General features: G+C 42.1%; 1 long non-coding RNA gene across 1 annotated transcript; it reads right to left on the bottom strand.

Annotated features, from left to right (window-relative positions):
• Positions 1-3,192: 3,192 nt before the first annotated feature.
• Positions 3,193-5,916, bottom strand: LOC145951728 (uncharacterized). The gene is made up of 2 exons (XR_014429611.1): positions 4,714-5,916; positions 3,193-3,387 (listed from the first exon to the last, which is right to left on the bottom strand). It is a non-coding gene; the product is annotated as an uncharacterized LOC145951728 (long non-coding RNA).
• Positions 5,917-12,533: the final 6,617 nt, after the last annotated feature.

Below are 12,533 nucleotides of genomic sequence, written 5' to 3'. Positions count from 1 at the left end.
AGAAGTAATATATACATTTCAAAATATATTAAAATATAAACAACTTAATTATTTTTTTCATTTTATTATTCAATTTTAACAATTTTTCATGCATATTAAAGGTAATATAAAGTTCTAATTCAATGATTCAATAAAAAAATTTAACCTTTTATATAAAATTATTGAGCAATATAATAGTTATAAAAGTTATACTATAATGGAATTAGCTTCAAGGATAATTATCTTCTCCTCTAGACTTCTTTCTTTTCTGTACCTATGTGATGGGCACACTAAGTCTTCTCGTACTCTTAGGATCGAACGAGAGCTCCGATTGAATATTCCGATGAGAGGGAGGGTACCTGCAAAAGACACTCCAACGCTCAAGTCAGGACAAGCACGAATATCGATGGTAATTAATGAACAGTGACGTTATCTCGTGACATGAGCTATTTATACTGACATTTATGGGCCCTGATCCCCATGGGCCCTGTGACTTGCTTACCGTATTAGGTAATACGCTTTAATCAATTTATCGGTGCAATTAACCCTTAATTATCAATTAAGGGTAACATTTGATTGTAGGCCGATCCTGGTGGCCGATCGGGTGTCGGCCATCAGCTTAGGTCATTCAGTAGCCGATTGGGTTTCGACTATACGGTAGCCGAACACCCTTTCCCGTACACTTGCCCCCCAGCCTTGAAGAAGGGCGAGCCCTCTTCAAGGGTAAAAAAAGGTGGTTGGCAAAGGGTAAGGCGAACGGTTTGCACAATCCCAACCGTTAGATCCCGAAAATCGGACGGTTACATTTTTCAAAATTTTAAAAATTCCCTCATTTTTCTCTGGGTATATATAGTCATGCGTGGTAGGGCCTCTCACGCGTATTGCTCCCAGCTGAGGTGTGACAGCCGAACAACTTTGAGACCGAGTCAACGTGCCGAGTGATTTAGTTTGTGCTTTGAAGACGTTGGTAAGTATTCATTATCATGGCTGACACGTCCGAAAGCTATTCAACTAGTAGCTATCAGTCACCGTTGTCCGAGGGGTCTTCGTCCAGTACTAGTCGTTCAAGCGTAGTTGGGTCCCCAGTGCATGCCGAAAGGCCTGACGATGGAGCAACATCTTCCGGGGAAGCTTCTACGAGCGGAAGTTTCGAGGTTCAGGTTAAAACAAGGCGTGTTTCGAATCGGCAATGATACGGGCCGTTCGAAGTACTTGGCTACGAGTGGGTGAATGGAGAGGTGACTTCGTACTACTCGCGCTATTGAGACACAAATATGATTACCAACCTTCTAGAGTATACAGATTTTCTAACCTTTGATGCTAAGGAGGAGCCATATCTTATCGGTGTTCGGTCATGCCGAAACAATGCCTTTCCGAATCCCGACACGGTTTGTTTTGACCATCATGGCGCAAAAATGGAGTCATTTTACATTTATGATTTTCTCATTCGGGATCTCAAGGTAAAGTTTCCTTTTGATGAGTTTACGATGGGCGTATTGAAGGTGTTGAATGTTGCCCCTACTCAACTACATCCGAATAGCTAGGCTCAATTTCAAGGTTTCAAGCATTTATGTCGATGTCTTTGCATTAAGCCATCACCGCTCCTTTTTCTCTACTTTTACTCGTCTCGCCCCTCCATGCTGGCGAAGTGGTTGTCATTAAGCCGAGTGGGAGATTGGCAGCTACTAGATAGCTTTACCTCTTCGTACAAAAATTTTAAAGCTGGATTCTTCCGACTGACCATCTGACCGAACGGAAGGCATTTTTTTTTGGTGAGGACGACAAGAGCTTGTTTCCTTTGTACTGGACGCGCGCCCCTCGGCCTTACGATGTGGTGCCGAAGAAGATGCTTTCGGCCGAAGAGCGGAAAGACTTAAAGCTATTACTTCGTCTCCCTCGGCGTTTGTCGACCAGATCTTTAATAAACATGGTCGAATCGCCTCAATGGGAAAATGATCTAATAGGTATGCTATTTGTCCTTTTTCGGTCGTTGGCTAAATTCCTATTGATGTTTACTTAATCATTTTTGCAGGCATCATGGTTACCAGTGGTGCCGACGAGTTCAACATCCGAAACTTGCTTGCCGCGCGAGTGAAGCAAGTCAAACAAACTTGAGGTGTTGGTACTTCAACTATCGCACAAACTCCCCGACCAAACCAGGATGACCGAGTGCCTCCTTCCCCGGAACGCAAGCGACGAAAGGGAAAAAAGGGAAAGGAAGCCGAGAAAGAAGGTCAAAAAAGAAAGGGGCACGAAGAATGCCTCGACAAAACTAAGAAGCTGAAACAAACTTCCGAGCCGTCGCCATCACGGACTTGCATTGTTGTGCCCCCCACTTTCATGTCTCACGCTTTTCTGAGCAAGGAGGTGTCGCCCGATACCCTGATTCAGCTAGATGCGGTGTCGACCTATGGGAAGGAATGGTTGGACCAGTTAGATACTGTGTCCAAGTGGAAGTATTTCTGTGAAGTGCAGTCGCGCTCATTAGCCCTAGCCCATCATTTGGCAATGGAGCCTATTGGCGAGTTGATGCACTTGAGAGAAAAACTTGAAGAAGCCGATAAGGCCTCGGTAGAAGCCCTCTCGGTTACCGAAAACGTTACGGCTAAAAATCAAGAGCTTGTTGTCGAGCTTGATGGTCTGAGACAGGAAAATGAGACTCTTCGCTTAGATCTCCAAAAGGCCTTCAATGAAGAGCATCGCCGAATGGAGGAAGCCCGAGCCGAATTGAATCAGTTGAAGGAGCAGGCAAAGGAAAAGATTGTCGCTCAGCATGAACCTGGGTTCCAACATGTTGTTCGTCAAGCGAAGCATTTCGGCCAATTCCCTGACGACTTCAAGTTCGACATGACCCAAGATTTTTATCAAGGGTCCTTCATGTCGTTTAGGGATATGCCTGTGGGGGCAGAACCTGATAGCACCGAACCAGATGTTATCCCGCCGACTAAGGAGGATACCCAGATTGCATTAGAAGATGATGCTGAAAACAAAGAGCAACAAACTCTCGAGCGAGAGGTAAATGATGGTTCTAAGGTGCGTGAGGATCGTGCCGGTAATCCTGAGGAGTAGATGGCCGTTCAAAGACAACTAGGATAGGGTTTCCTCTTTTTATTGTTGTTGTGACACCCTTACTACCCCAACATATATATATTGTAATAATAAAAACTTATAAATAAATTTTTCAATTTCGGTAAAAGGGTTCACATGAGAATCTTAAAAATTATCCTTCAATAATAATAAAAATGAAATGCAATAGTTTTCAAATTATTTTCAAAAATAACATTTACAATTCCAAATCCATATAAAACCTATATTCTAAAAATCCTTTCCCCGATGTCACACTATCAGAGCATCCCGCAATTCCACTGTTGGCATTCTAGATGCCACTCGAAGCTGGATCTTTCTCACCTAAAACATCCACAAATCGTACGGTGAGAAAAGAAAACAATCATATGTAAAGTACATACAAACATACCACAAATGTAATCTTATTAAAACTCGTTTGCTTAATAAAATATTTATCAACATTCATATATATATATATATATATATCATAATTAATCAATCATTTCTCATCTTCATATCTCAATTCACAATTACATCAATCCATCACAATCCACATAAATCTTACAATTAACACTATGTCAAGACCACGCCACAACTGACATAAGTGATACAGGTTAATTGCTTCACTCATCCCACACCATGCCAGGGTCACGCCCTCCCTGTAGCATCACTTACCCAGGGGCCATGCCATCCCTAGTCATTGATGTGAGGAACCACAATCACATCACAATCCACACAATCTCTTGCAATTAACCCTATGCCAGGGCTGCCATAATCAACATAAGTGGTGTGTGTTAACTGTCTTACTCATCCCACACCATGCTAGGGTCACGCCCTCCCTGTAGCACCACTTACCCAGGGGCCGTGCCATCCCTAGTCATTAGTGTGAGGAAACACATCGCAATCATATTCTTAATCATTTCCATACAACATCTCATCTCATATCACAATTCCATATAACATACACAATTTCATATCACATACTCAACAGATAAGTCTAACAAAATAAGGGTTTACAAATCCCTCAAGCAATTCATATCTCGATCATCAATTCTTATAAAATAATATAACAAGAACATTAATAAAATAATTAATAGAATTAGTAATTTAATATAATTTCAGCACAGTAAAACCCCTAATTGTTCCAAAACCTAGTTCACAGGCACTTTTCTACAATTTCGTTCTCTCTCACAGATCATCATTCTTACAAATTATTCGCATATTTATAATCCTCAACACGTACCGAATCTAATGGTATAATTAATTCCTCAAACAGAAATAATCCAATTTTTCCAAAACCTAACCTACAGACACTTTTCTATAATTTCGTTCTCTCTCCTAGAGCATCATTTTTACAAATTATTAACATATTTATAATCCTCAACACATACCAAATCTAATGATATAATTAATTCCTCAAACAGGAATAATCCAATTTTTCCAAAACCTACCCTACAGGCACTTTTCTATAATTTCGTTCTCTCTCCTAGAGCATCATTTTTACAAACAAATTATATATTTATTGTCCTAAATATATACAGAATCAAATAATGCCAATAATTCTTCAAACAGAAATAATTGTAAAATTACTCATAATCCTAAGGGCTCTTCTTCTACCCAATTCCCTCATGCAACTCCACATATAAATAATCCCCTTTTCCCCCGTACCTGGATATGTAGAAGCTGAATCTAGACTAGATCTGGTTGATCTCCCTCGTTGGGTTCCCCTTGGTCTGAAGCAGAAAGTAGAGGAAAGAAGAAAGAAAGCAGAAGAAAAGAAATCAGAAATGAGAGGTGTGCTTTTTGGGAATGGCAAACAGCTCTATTTATAGGCTTTTTACGCCGGAACGGCCCGTTCCAATTCCGGAACGGCCCGTTCCGGACCATTAAAACATGGCCAAAAAATCACATCCAGAACGGCCCGTTCCAAAACCAGAACGGCCTGTTCTGGTGTGCATTAATTACCCACAACGGTCACGCCCCGTTCCAAGCCCGTTCCCAATTAGGGTTAATGGCATATTTAATAGTCCGGAACGGCCCGTTCCATCTTGAGAACGGCCCGTTCTGGGCTATTAACTCACACACAACTTGGTAGTTTGGAACGGCCCGTTCCAATTCTGGAACGGCCCGTTCCGAGCTACTAAATCACATGCTTTTTGGTAGTTTGGAACGGCCCGTTCCAATTCCGGAACAGCCCGTTCCAAGCTACTAAATCACCCCTATCACCTTTATAAAATTACCAAAATACCCTTAAAATAAAATAAAATCGAAATAAGAAAAATGGGGTGTTACAGTTGTTGTAGGGGCCGATAGAGTCATTGTTTTCTTAATGAAGTATCTTTTGTTGATCGGAATATTTTTGCGAATCATAAATGAACTCAAGGTTGAATGATGTATGGAACTTCCACTGTTAAATAATGCTCATGAGTAACGCGTTTGTATAAAAACCGAATGAACTTGTTTGATAAAACTAAGTGAACCCGATTCTTGCGTTGAGAGAAGACCGAGTGACTCGTTCGTGTTCTGTTCGGGTAGGCGGACCAATGGTACTTGTTTAATTTGTTTACTTTGAGCAAGACCAAGTGGGGTCACTTGGGGATGTCTGCCTTCTTGAGCAGGACCGAGCGAGGTTACTCGGAAATGCTTGCATTTTTTAGCAAGACCGAGTGGGGTCACTCGAAAATGCTTGCATTTTTTAACAAGACCGAGTGGGTCACTCGGAAATGCTTGCCTTCTTGAGCAAGACCGAGTGGGGTCACTCAGAAATGCTTTGCTTTCTTGAGTAAAACCGAGTGGGGTCACTCGGAAATGCTTGCCTTCTTGAGCAAGACCGAGTGGTCACTCGGAAATGTCTGCATTTTTTAGCAAGACCGAGTGGGGTCACTCGGAAATGCTTTGCTTTCCTGAGTAAAACCGAGTGGGGTCACTCGAAAATGCTTGCCTTCTTGAGCAAGACCGAGTGGGGTCACTCGGAAATGCTTGCTTTCTTGAGCAAGACCGAGTGGGTCACTCGGAAATGTCTGCATTTTTTGAGCAAGACCGAGTGGGTCACTCGGAAATGCTTTTCTTTCCTGAGCAAGACCGAGTGGGGTCACTCGGAAATGCTTGCTTTCTTGAGCAAGACTGAGCGGGCCACTCGAAAATGCTTGCCTTCTTGAGCAAGACCGATCGGGGTCACTCGGAAATGCTTGCATTTTTGAGCAAGACCGAGTGGGTCACTCGGAAATGCTTTACTTTCCTGAGCAAGACTGAGTGGGGTCACTCGAAAATGCTTGCTTTCTTGAGCAAGACCGAGCGGTTCACTCGGAAATGCTTGCCTTCTTGAGCAAGACCGAGTGGGGTCACTCGAAAATGCTTGCATTTTTTAGCAAGACCGAGTGGAGTCACTCAGAAATGCTTTCCAAAGGTACATCCTTGGCCGAGTTGATCAGCTCGGGAGGGAAGCCTTTGTGTATGATTTTCCGAAGGCGCGTCCTTGGCCGAGCTGATCAACTCAGGAGGGAAGCCTTGTATGATTTCTGAAGGCACATCCTTGGCCGAGTTGATCAACTCGAGAGGGAAGCCTTATATGATTTCTGAAGGCACATCCTTAGCCGAGTTGATCAACTCGGGAGGGAAGCCTTTGTGTACAATTTTCCGAAGGCGCGTCCTTGGCCGAGCTGATCAACTCGGGAGGGAAGCTTATGTTGCTTGAGACAAGTATAAGAGTAAAAATATCTACCAAATGAATTGTATTTCATTAATGTGTGCCTCGTTAAAATCCTTGTCGGCCAAAACCCTTTTTCACTCTTTTAAAAGGGAAGAAAAGACCGATCAAGGAAAAGAGTGCACCATGTGTTTACATCGTCAACAATATTACAAAGATTAACTATAGTATGTCTTCAAATGGGATGAGTTCCATGTTCTTGGAATAACATTGCCCAAGAGCTCTTCGAGCTTATATGTGCCGTTGTCGAGGTTGTGTCGAACTCGAAATGGGTCGTCCCAATTAGCTGCCAACTTTCCTTCTCGCGGATTACGCCTTGCCGGCCCCAGCACTCTCCACACTAAATCTCCTTCTTTGAAGTTTCATTTAGTGAGGTTGGAATTGAACCTCCAGGTCATCCTTTGTTTGCATGCTTCGGCCACAATCTGAGCTCGAGAGCATACTTCGTCAACTAGATCAATTTCCGCTCATAGGGATGCATCATTAGAGACCTCGTCGAAATGTGTTCGACGAAGAGAGGGCTCTCCGACTTCGACTGGTATCATTGCATCGGTGCCATATGTTAGTCAGAAAGGGGTCTCTTGGGTTGTGGATTGGGGGGTACAACGATACGCCCATAACACTTCCGACAGCTCCTCGGCCCATGCACCCTTGGCCGTCCCCAAGCGCTTCTTCAATTTCGAGAGGATGAATTTGTTAGCGGCCTCAGCTTGGCCGTTTGACTGCGGGTTCTCGACTGACGTGAATCGGTGTTTGATCCCCAACTCTTGAAGAAATTTTTTTAGTTTTTGATCTGTGAACTGAAGGCCGTTGTTGGTGACGATGGCATGAGGGATGCCGAAGCGTGTGATGATATTCTTCCAAAGGAACTTTTGAACATTGTTTGTTGTGATGGAAGCAAGAGGCTCGGCCTTGATCCATTTGGTGAAATAATCAACCGCGACTAGCAGAAACTTGCATTGCCCCTTAGCAATTGGAAATGGTCTTAGTATATCCATTCCCCATAGGGTGAACGGCCACGGTAAATTAATGTTGTGCAGCTACTCGGCTGATGCATGTATCAAATTGCCATGCTTTTGGCACTGAATGCATTTTTTGACAAAATCCATGCAATCAGTTTTGAGTGTCGGCCAATAATAGCCGGCCCGAAGTATCTTTGCTGCTAAAGTTCTTCCTCCCGAGTGAGAACTGCATATTCCCTCGTGAACTTCCCTCAACACGTAATTGACCTCTTCGGAATTTAGACACATGAGTAGTGGAGATCAGAAGCCTCTTTGATAGAGTTCCCCTCCCACCACTGAATATCTTGCTGCTTGGGTTCTCAATGTTTTGGCCGTCGAAGGACATGTCGGCTTGATACCTTCGGTGATCAGACGTAGTATGTCAGTCATCCACGTTGCTGGTTGCTCGGAGAATGTTAAACATTCAGTGGTATCGATGCTTGGGGTTAAGAGCTCCAAGTGAAGGGTGGTTCGAAGTTGTCCAGGTTTGCGATTGTTGGTCGCCAATCGGGCTAATTGGTCAGCCCTTTCATTGTTTTCGCGAGGAGTGTGCTTCACTGTTACCTCATCAAAATGTTGGCACATGTTTTGGAAAGTATGATAATACTTCAACAATTGTACGTCTTTAACTTGAAAGTTCTCATTCACTTGTTCTGAGACAACTTTTGAAATCGGTCCAACACAGCAGCTTCTGAATGCCCACTTCTCGAGCCAACCTTAATCCTGCCAATAGCGCCTCGTACTCGACCTGATTATTCGAAGCTTTAAAGGCAAAACAAAGATATTGTTCAAGTGCCAAGCCTGTCGATCCCTCGAGGATTATTCCGGCCCCACTACCTTGGTTGTTAGACGAACCGTCCACGCGAATTATCCATTGATCACTTTCGAAATGTCCGATTGGTTGCAACTCATTAACGAAGTCAACGAGGCATTGCGATTTGATCGGACCTCTTGGTTCAAACGATATGTCGAACTCAGATAACTCCACAGACCAAGCCATCATGCGTCCTGCTAACTCGGGTTTTCTTAGGACTTTGGCAATTGGACAATCAGTCCGTATTACGACCTTATGGCTGTGGAAGTACTGTCGAAGACGTCGCGCTGTGTGGATCAAACCAAGCGCCATCTTCTCGAGAAGTTGGTATCTTCTTTCAGAATCTTGAAGCATCCGACTCACGAAATAGATTGGCTTTTGGGACTCTTTTTCCTGCACTAGGACGACGCTGATTGCCTCATTGGAGACACACAAATATACCACCATGGCTAGGCTTGGATCGGGTTTTGAAAGTATCGGGGGTGAGCCGAGTCGATGCTTGAGGGACCTAAACACTTCTTCACATTTTGTCGTCCAACTGAACTTACTGGCTTTCTTTAACAGTCCAATGATGGGTTTCACCGTTTCGGCTAGGCAGGGAAGGAACCGAGAGAGGGAAGTAAGCCGCCCGGATAAAACTTGGACTTCTTTAATGTTATGCGAACTTATCATGCTGATCACCAACTGACATTTATCCGGATTGGCTTCAATACCTTTGGCTGATAGCATGAATCCGAGAAATTTACCCCCGGCTATGTCAAAAACACATTTTTCAGGGTTCAGCCTCATGTTGTGTTTCCAAAGTTGTTTGAAAACTTCTACAAGATCATTTTTGTGAGTGCCGAGGTCATCCGACTTGACAACCATGTCATCAACATAAACTTCAAGGTTTTTGCTGATCTAATGTCTGAAGATTTTGTCCATGAGTCGTTGGTACGTTGCTCCTGCATTTTTTAGACCGAACGGCATCACCCGGTAACAGTAGTTTGTCGAATCCGTGATAAAAGCTGTCTTCTCTTCGTCTTGTGGGTGCATCCGGATTTGATTATAGCCCGAATAGGCATCCAAGAAGGTCAATAACCTATGCCCTGCTGCCCCATCAACCAATCGATCGATGTTGGATAATGGGTAGGCATCATTTGGGCAAGCCTTGTTAAGATTGGTGTAATCTGTGCACATTCGCCATTTGCCATTGGGCTTTTTGACCATGACTACATTTGCTAGCCAGGTGGTGTACTGTACTTCTCGAATGAAACGGGCTTGTAACAACTTAGCTACCTCTGATTCAACAACGGTTTTTCTCTCCGTCTCCATCTTTCTTTTTCACTGTGTGACTGGTTTGGCGGCCGGGCAGATTGACAATGTATGGCACATAAAGTTTGGGTCTATTCCTGGCATGTCTGACTGCGTCCAGGCGAACAGGTCTTTGTTTGAGGCAACTACTTTGCATAACTCAAGTCTTTCGGTATCCGACAAACCAATGCCGATGTAGGTGACCTGAGATGGTTGCGAGCCGATTTGTACCGGGACCTTTTCTTCTACAGGTTCGGCCCGTTCGTCATTCATTCTTAGGTCAAGATCGCATGGTGAAGCCGATTCCAAGGAAGGAGTGATTGCATGAACTCGTCTTGACTTTGCTTGTTTTTCTTTGATCGGGGCTACATGTAGACTCGCAAAGTAACACTCCCGCGCTGCCTTCTGATCGGCATGGATGGTGAGAATGCTTCCTTTATCCGATGGTGATAGATCATGGGCCAAGGGCCCAGTAACCAGAGCTATGGCTAGAAGAATACAAGAAGAGATGGACCATGAGAAGACTAGTGGGCTTGTCAAGCCCAAGGTAATCTTCTCTTGGAATGCTCTATCATGAAGAGAAGGCCTAGTTCTACTTGTATACAGTGTACAGTTTATATATAGTCTTTTGTATAGGTTATTTTTGCCTTTGTATTTGTGAGGCACTTTATTTGCTTTTCTTAATGTGTGTATATTGATTTTGAGGTAGGTTACTTGGAGAGTTTAACTCCATTTAACCTCCCTAGTTGATACATTCATTTTGTATTTTTTCACTAGGGAAAAGGGGGGTGACATTTAGCAATGGTTGAGGTGTGACTAGAAATTGGGCCTGAGTTGGGCCTAGGCTAAATTTTGCATATTGGACTCATTTTGCTCCTAATTTTTCATAGATTTGATTTAGCTAGGTCTCATCATCATATGATGAACCTAACTAAACCAAATCAAGGTTTTTCAAATTAATTCAAGGAGCAAAATATGTTCAAGGCCGCCTAGCTCTCTTAAGTCTCCTTGGCCGAAATTTCTAGTTGTTCTTCTTGAGTTTTGAAGCTTGCCTTGCAAGCTTCTAAACTCAAGTAAGGTAAGCTTACCTTACCATGGTTCTTAAGTGAACCATGGTCAAGGTTAGCTTCCCTTGCAATCTTGCTAAACCGTAGGGAGTTAAGTAAACCTTACCATGGTTCCTAGTGAACCATGGTTAAGGTTAGCTTCTCCTAGAAGCTACCTTTTCTCTATATATTTGATTTTCCTACTCTTGTACTCACTTTTGACATATATGAGAAATAAACTTCAGAATTTCTCTCTCAAGAGTCATCACAAAAATCGTAGAGAAACCTTTCTCTCTAAGGTTTCACCAAAGTTCTTCTACCTTTGCATTGGTTCCTCAAGCTTCTACATCAAGCTTAAGGAAAACCGAACCTACTTCCAAGACTTCTTCTCCATTGAAGAATACTTCAAGGAGCTTCAAAGAGTCATTGAAGTAAAGACCTCAAGAACATTCACGGTCCTAAGGATGGAGAACTTGAAGATCATCAATCTTCTCCAAGTGAACTCCATCATTTTTGGTATCTAGAGCCTAGTGCTCTTGAGTTTTTTTTGTTCTAACTTTTCCTACTTGAATCCGTGTTGTTTCTTCCTTGTCTATGTCTAAATCTATGTTTGCTGCAAGGATCTAGTTCTAATATGATTTTGATGGATCCTATATGTCATATATGAAGTAATTGATTCTTGTTTGCTTGTTCCTATTCTTCTTGAATCAATTGTTGTTGTGCGCCTAGGTTCTTGTACTTGTGCATTTTATTTTGCTTGAGTCTCTCCATTCTATAACATGTGTCCATGATTGGACAACATTCATATTGCATAGATTTTGTTTTTGAATCACTTGTTTTGTCTTAGAATGTCATGTGTAGTCCTTTTACATGTTGAAAATTCCTAGACTAGCTTGTTTGACCTAATTTTGTTTTGTGTTTGTTGAGTCCGATTTTTGTTAGTCTTTTCCTTATTAAATCTGAAACTACCTAAATGTGCTTTTGATTTACATGTTTGAGTTCCTAATTTGCTATTAGTTCTAGCAAATTTCCTAGAGTTAGGTTTCCTTTATGTCATATTAAAAGTTTTGTCAAGAAAAGTTCATAAACACTCTCCTATTAGGTTCCTTTGTGATTTGTTGTGTGGCTGAACCTTATTGAAATTCTTTGAACTATAAAACAGAGGCAAAACAGAGGTGTATGTGTCCTAATTGCATGAGAAAAACAAAGAAAAATAGTGCTTAAAAATTTGACCTAAAAATCCTACAAAATAGTGAAGCACTAGTGAAAACATGCTTGTTGACACCTCTTGTTTTGTGTAAAATTTTTGCTGCAGTTTTTCTACCTTGAAACCGAGACTCCTAAGTGTTCAAAAGGCATTAAAACTCCTGAACATCAAAAGAAAAATAAGTGAAAAATATTTTGCTAAAAAGAAAAGAAAGAAAAAGCAAAAGAAAAAGCCAAATAGGAGTGAAAACTTGTTTGTATTGCTCTCGGTTTTGGTATTGTTTTGGCATTAAAATTTTGTGACCAGCCACATTATTTGAGTCTTGTTTTTATTTCTAATCTTAGCTTTTAATTTTGTAATCCATTCTAGTACCTTTCCTAGGATAATCTTTGTGTGCTAGCTTTCAAAATTTCCTTTAATT

This window comes from Cajanus cajan, chromosome 9 (assembly GCF_000230855.2).
Source record: "Cajanus cajan strain Asha chromosome 9, NIPB_CcT2T_4, whole genome shotgun sequence".
Taxonomy (NCBI): Eukaryota; Viridiplantae; Streptophyta; class Magnoliopsida; order Fabales; family Fabaceae; genus Cajanus; species Cajanus cajan.
Note: the sequence above shows the minus strand (reverse complement) of the source record. Positions and strands in the feature narration are given on the sequence as shown.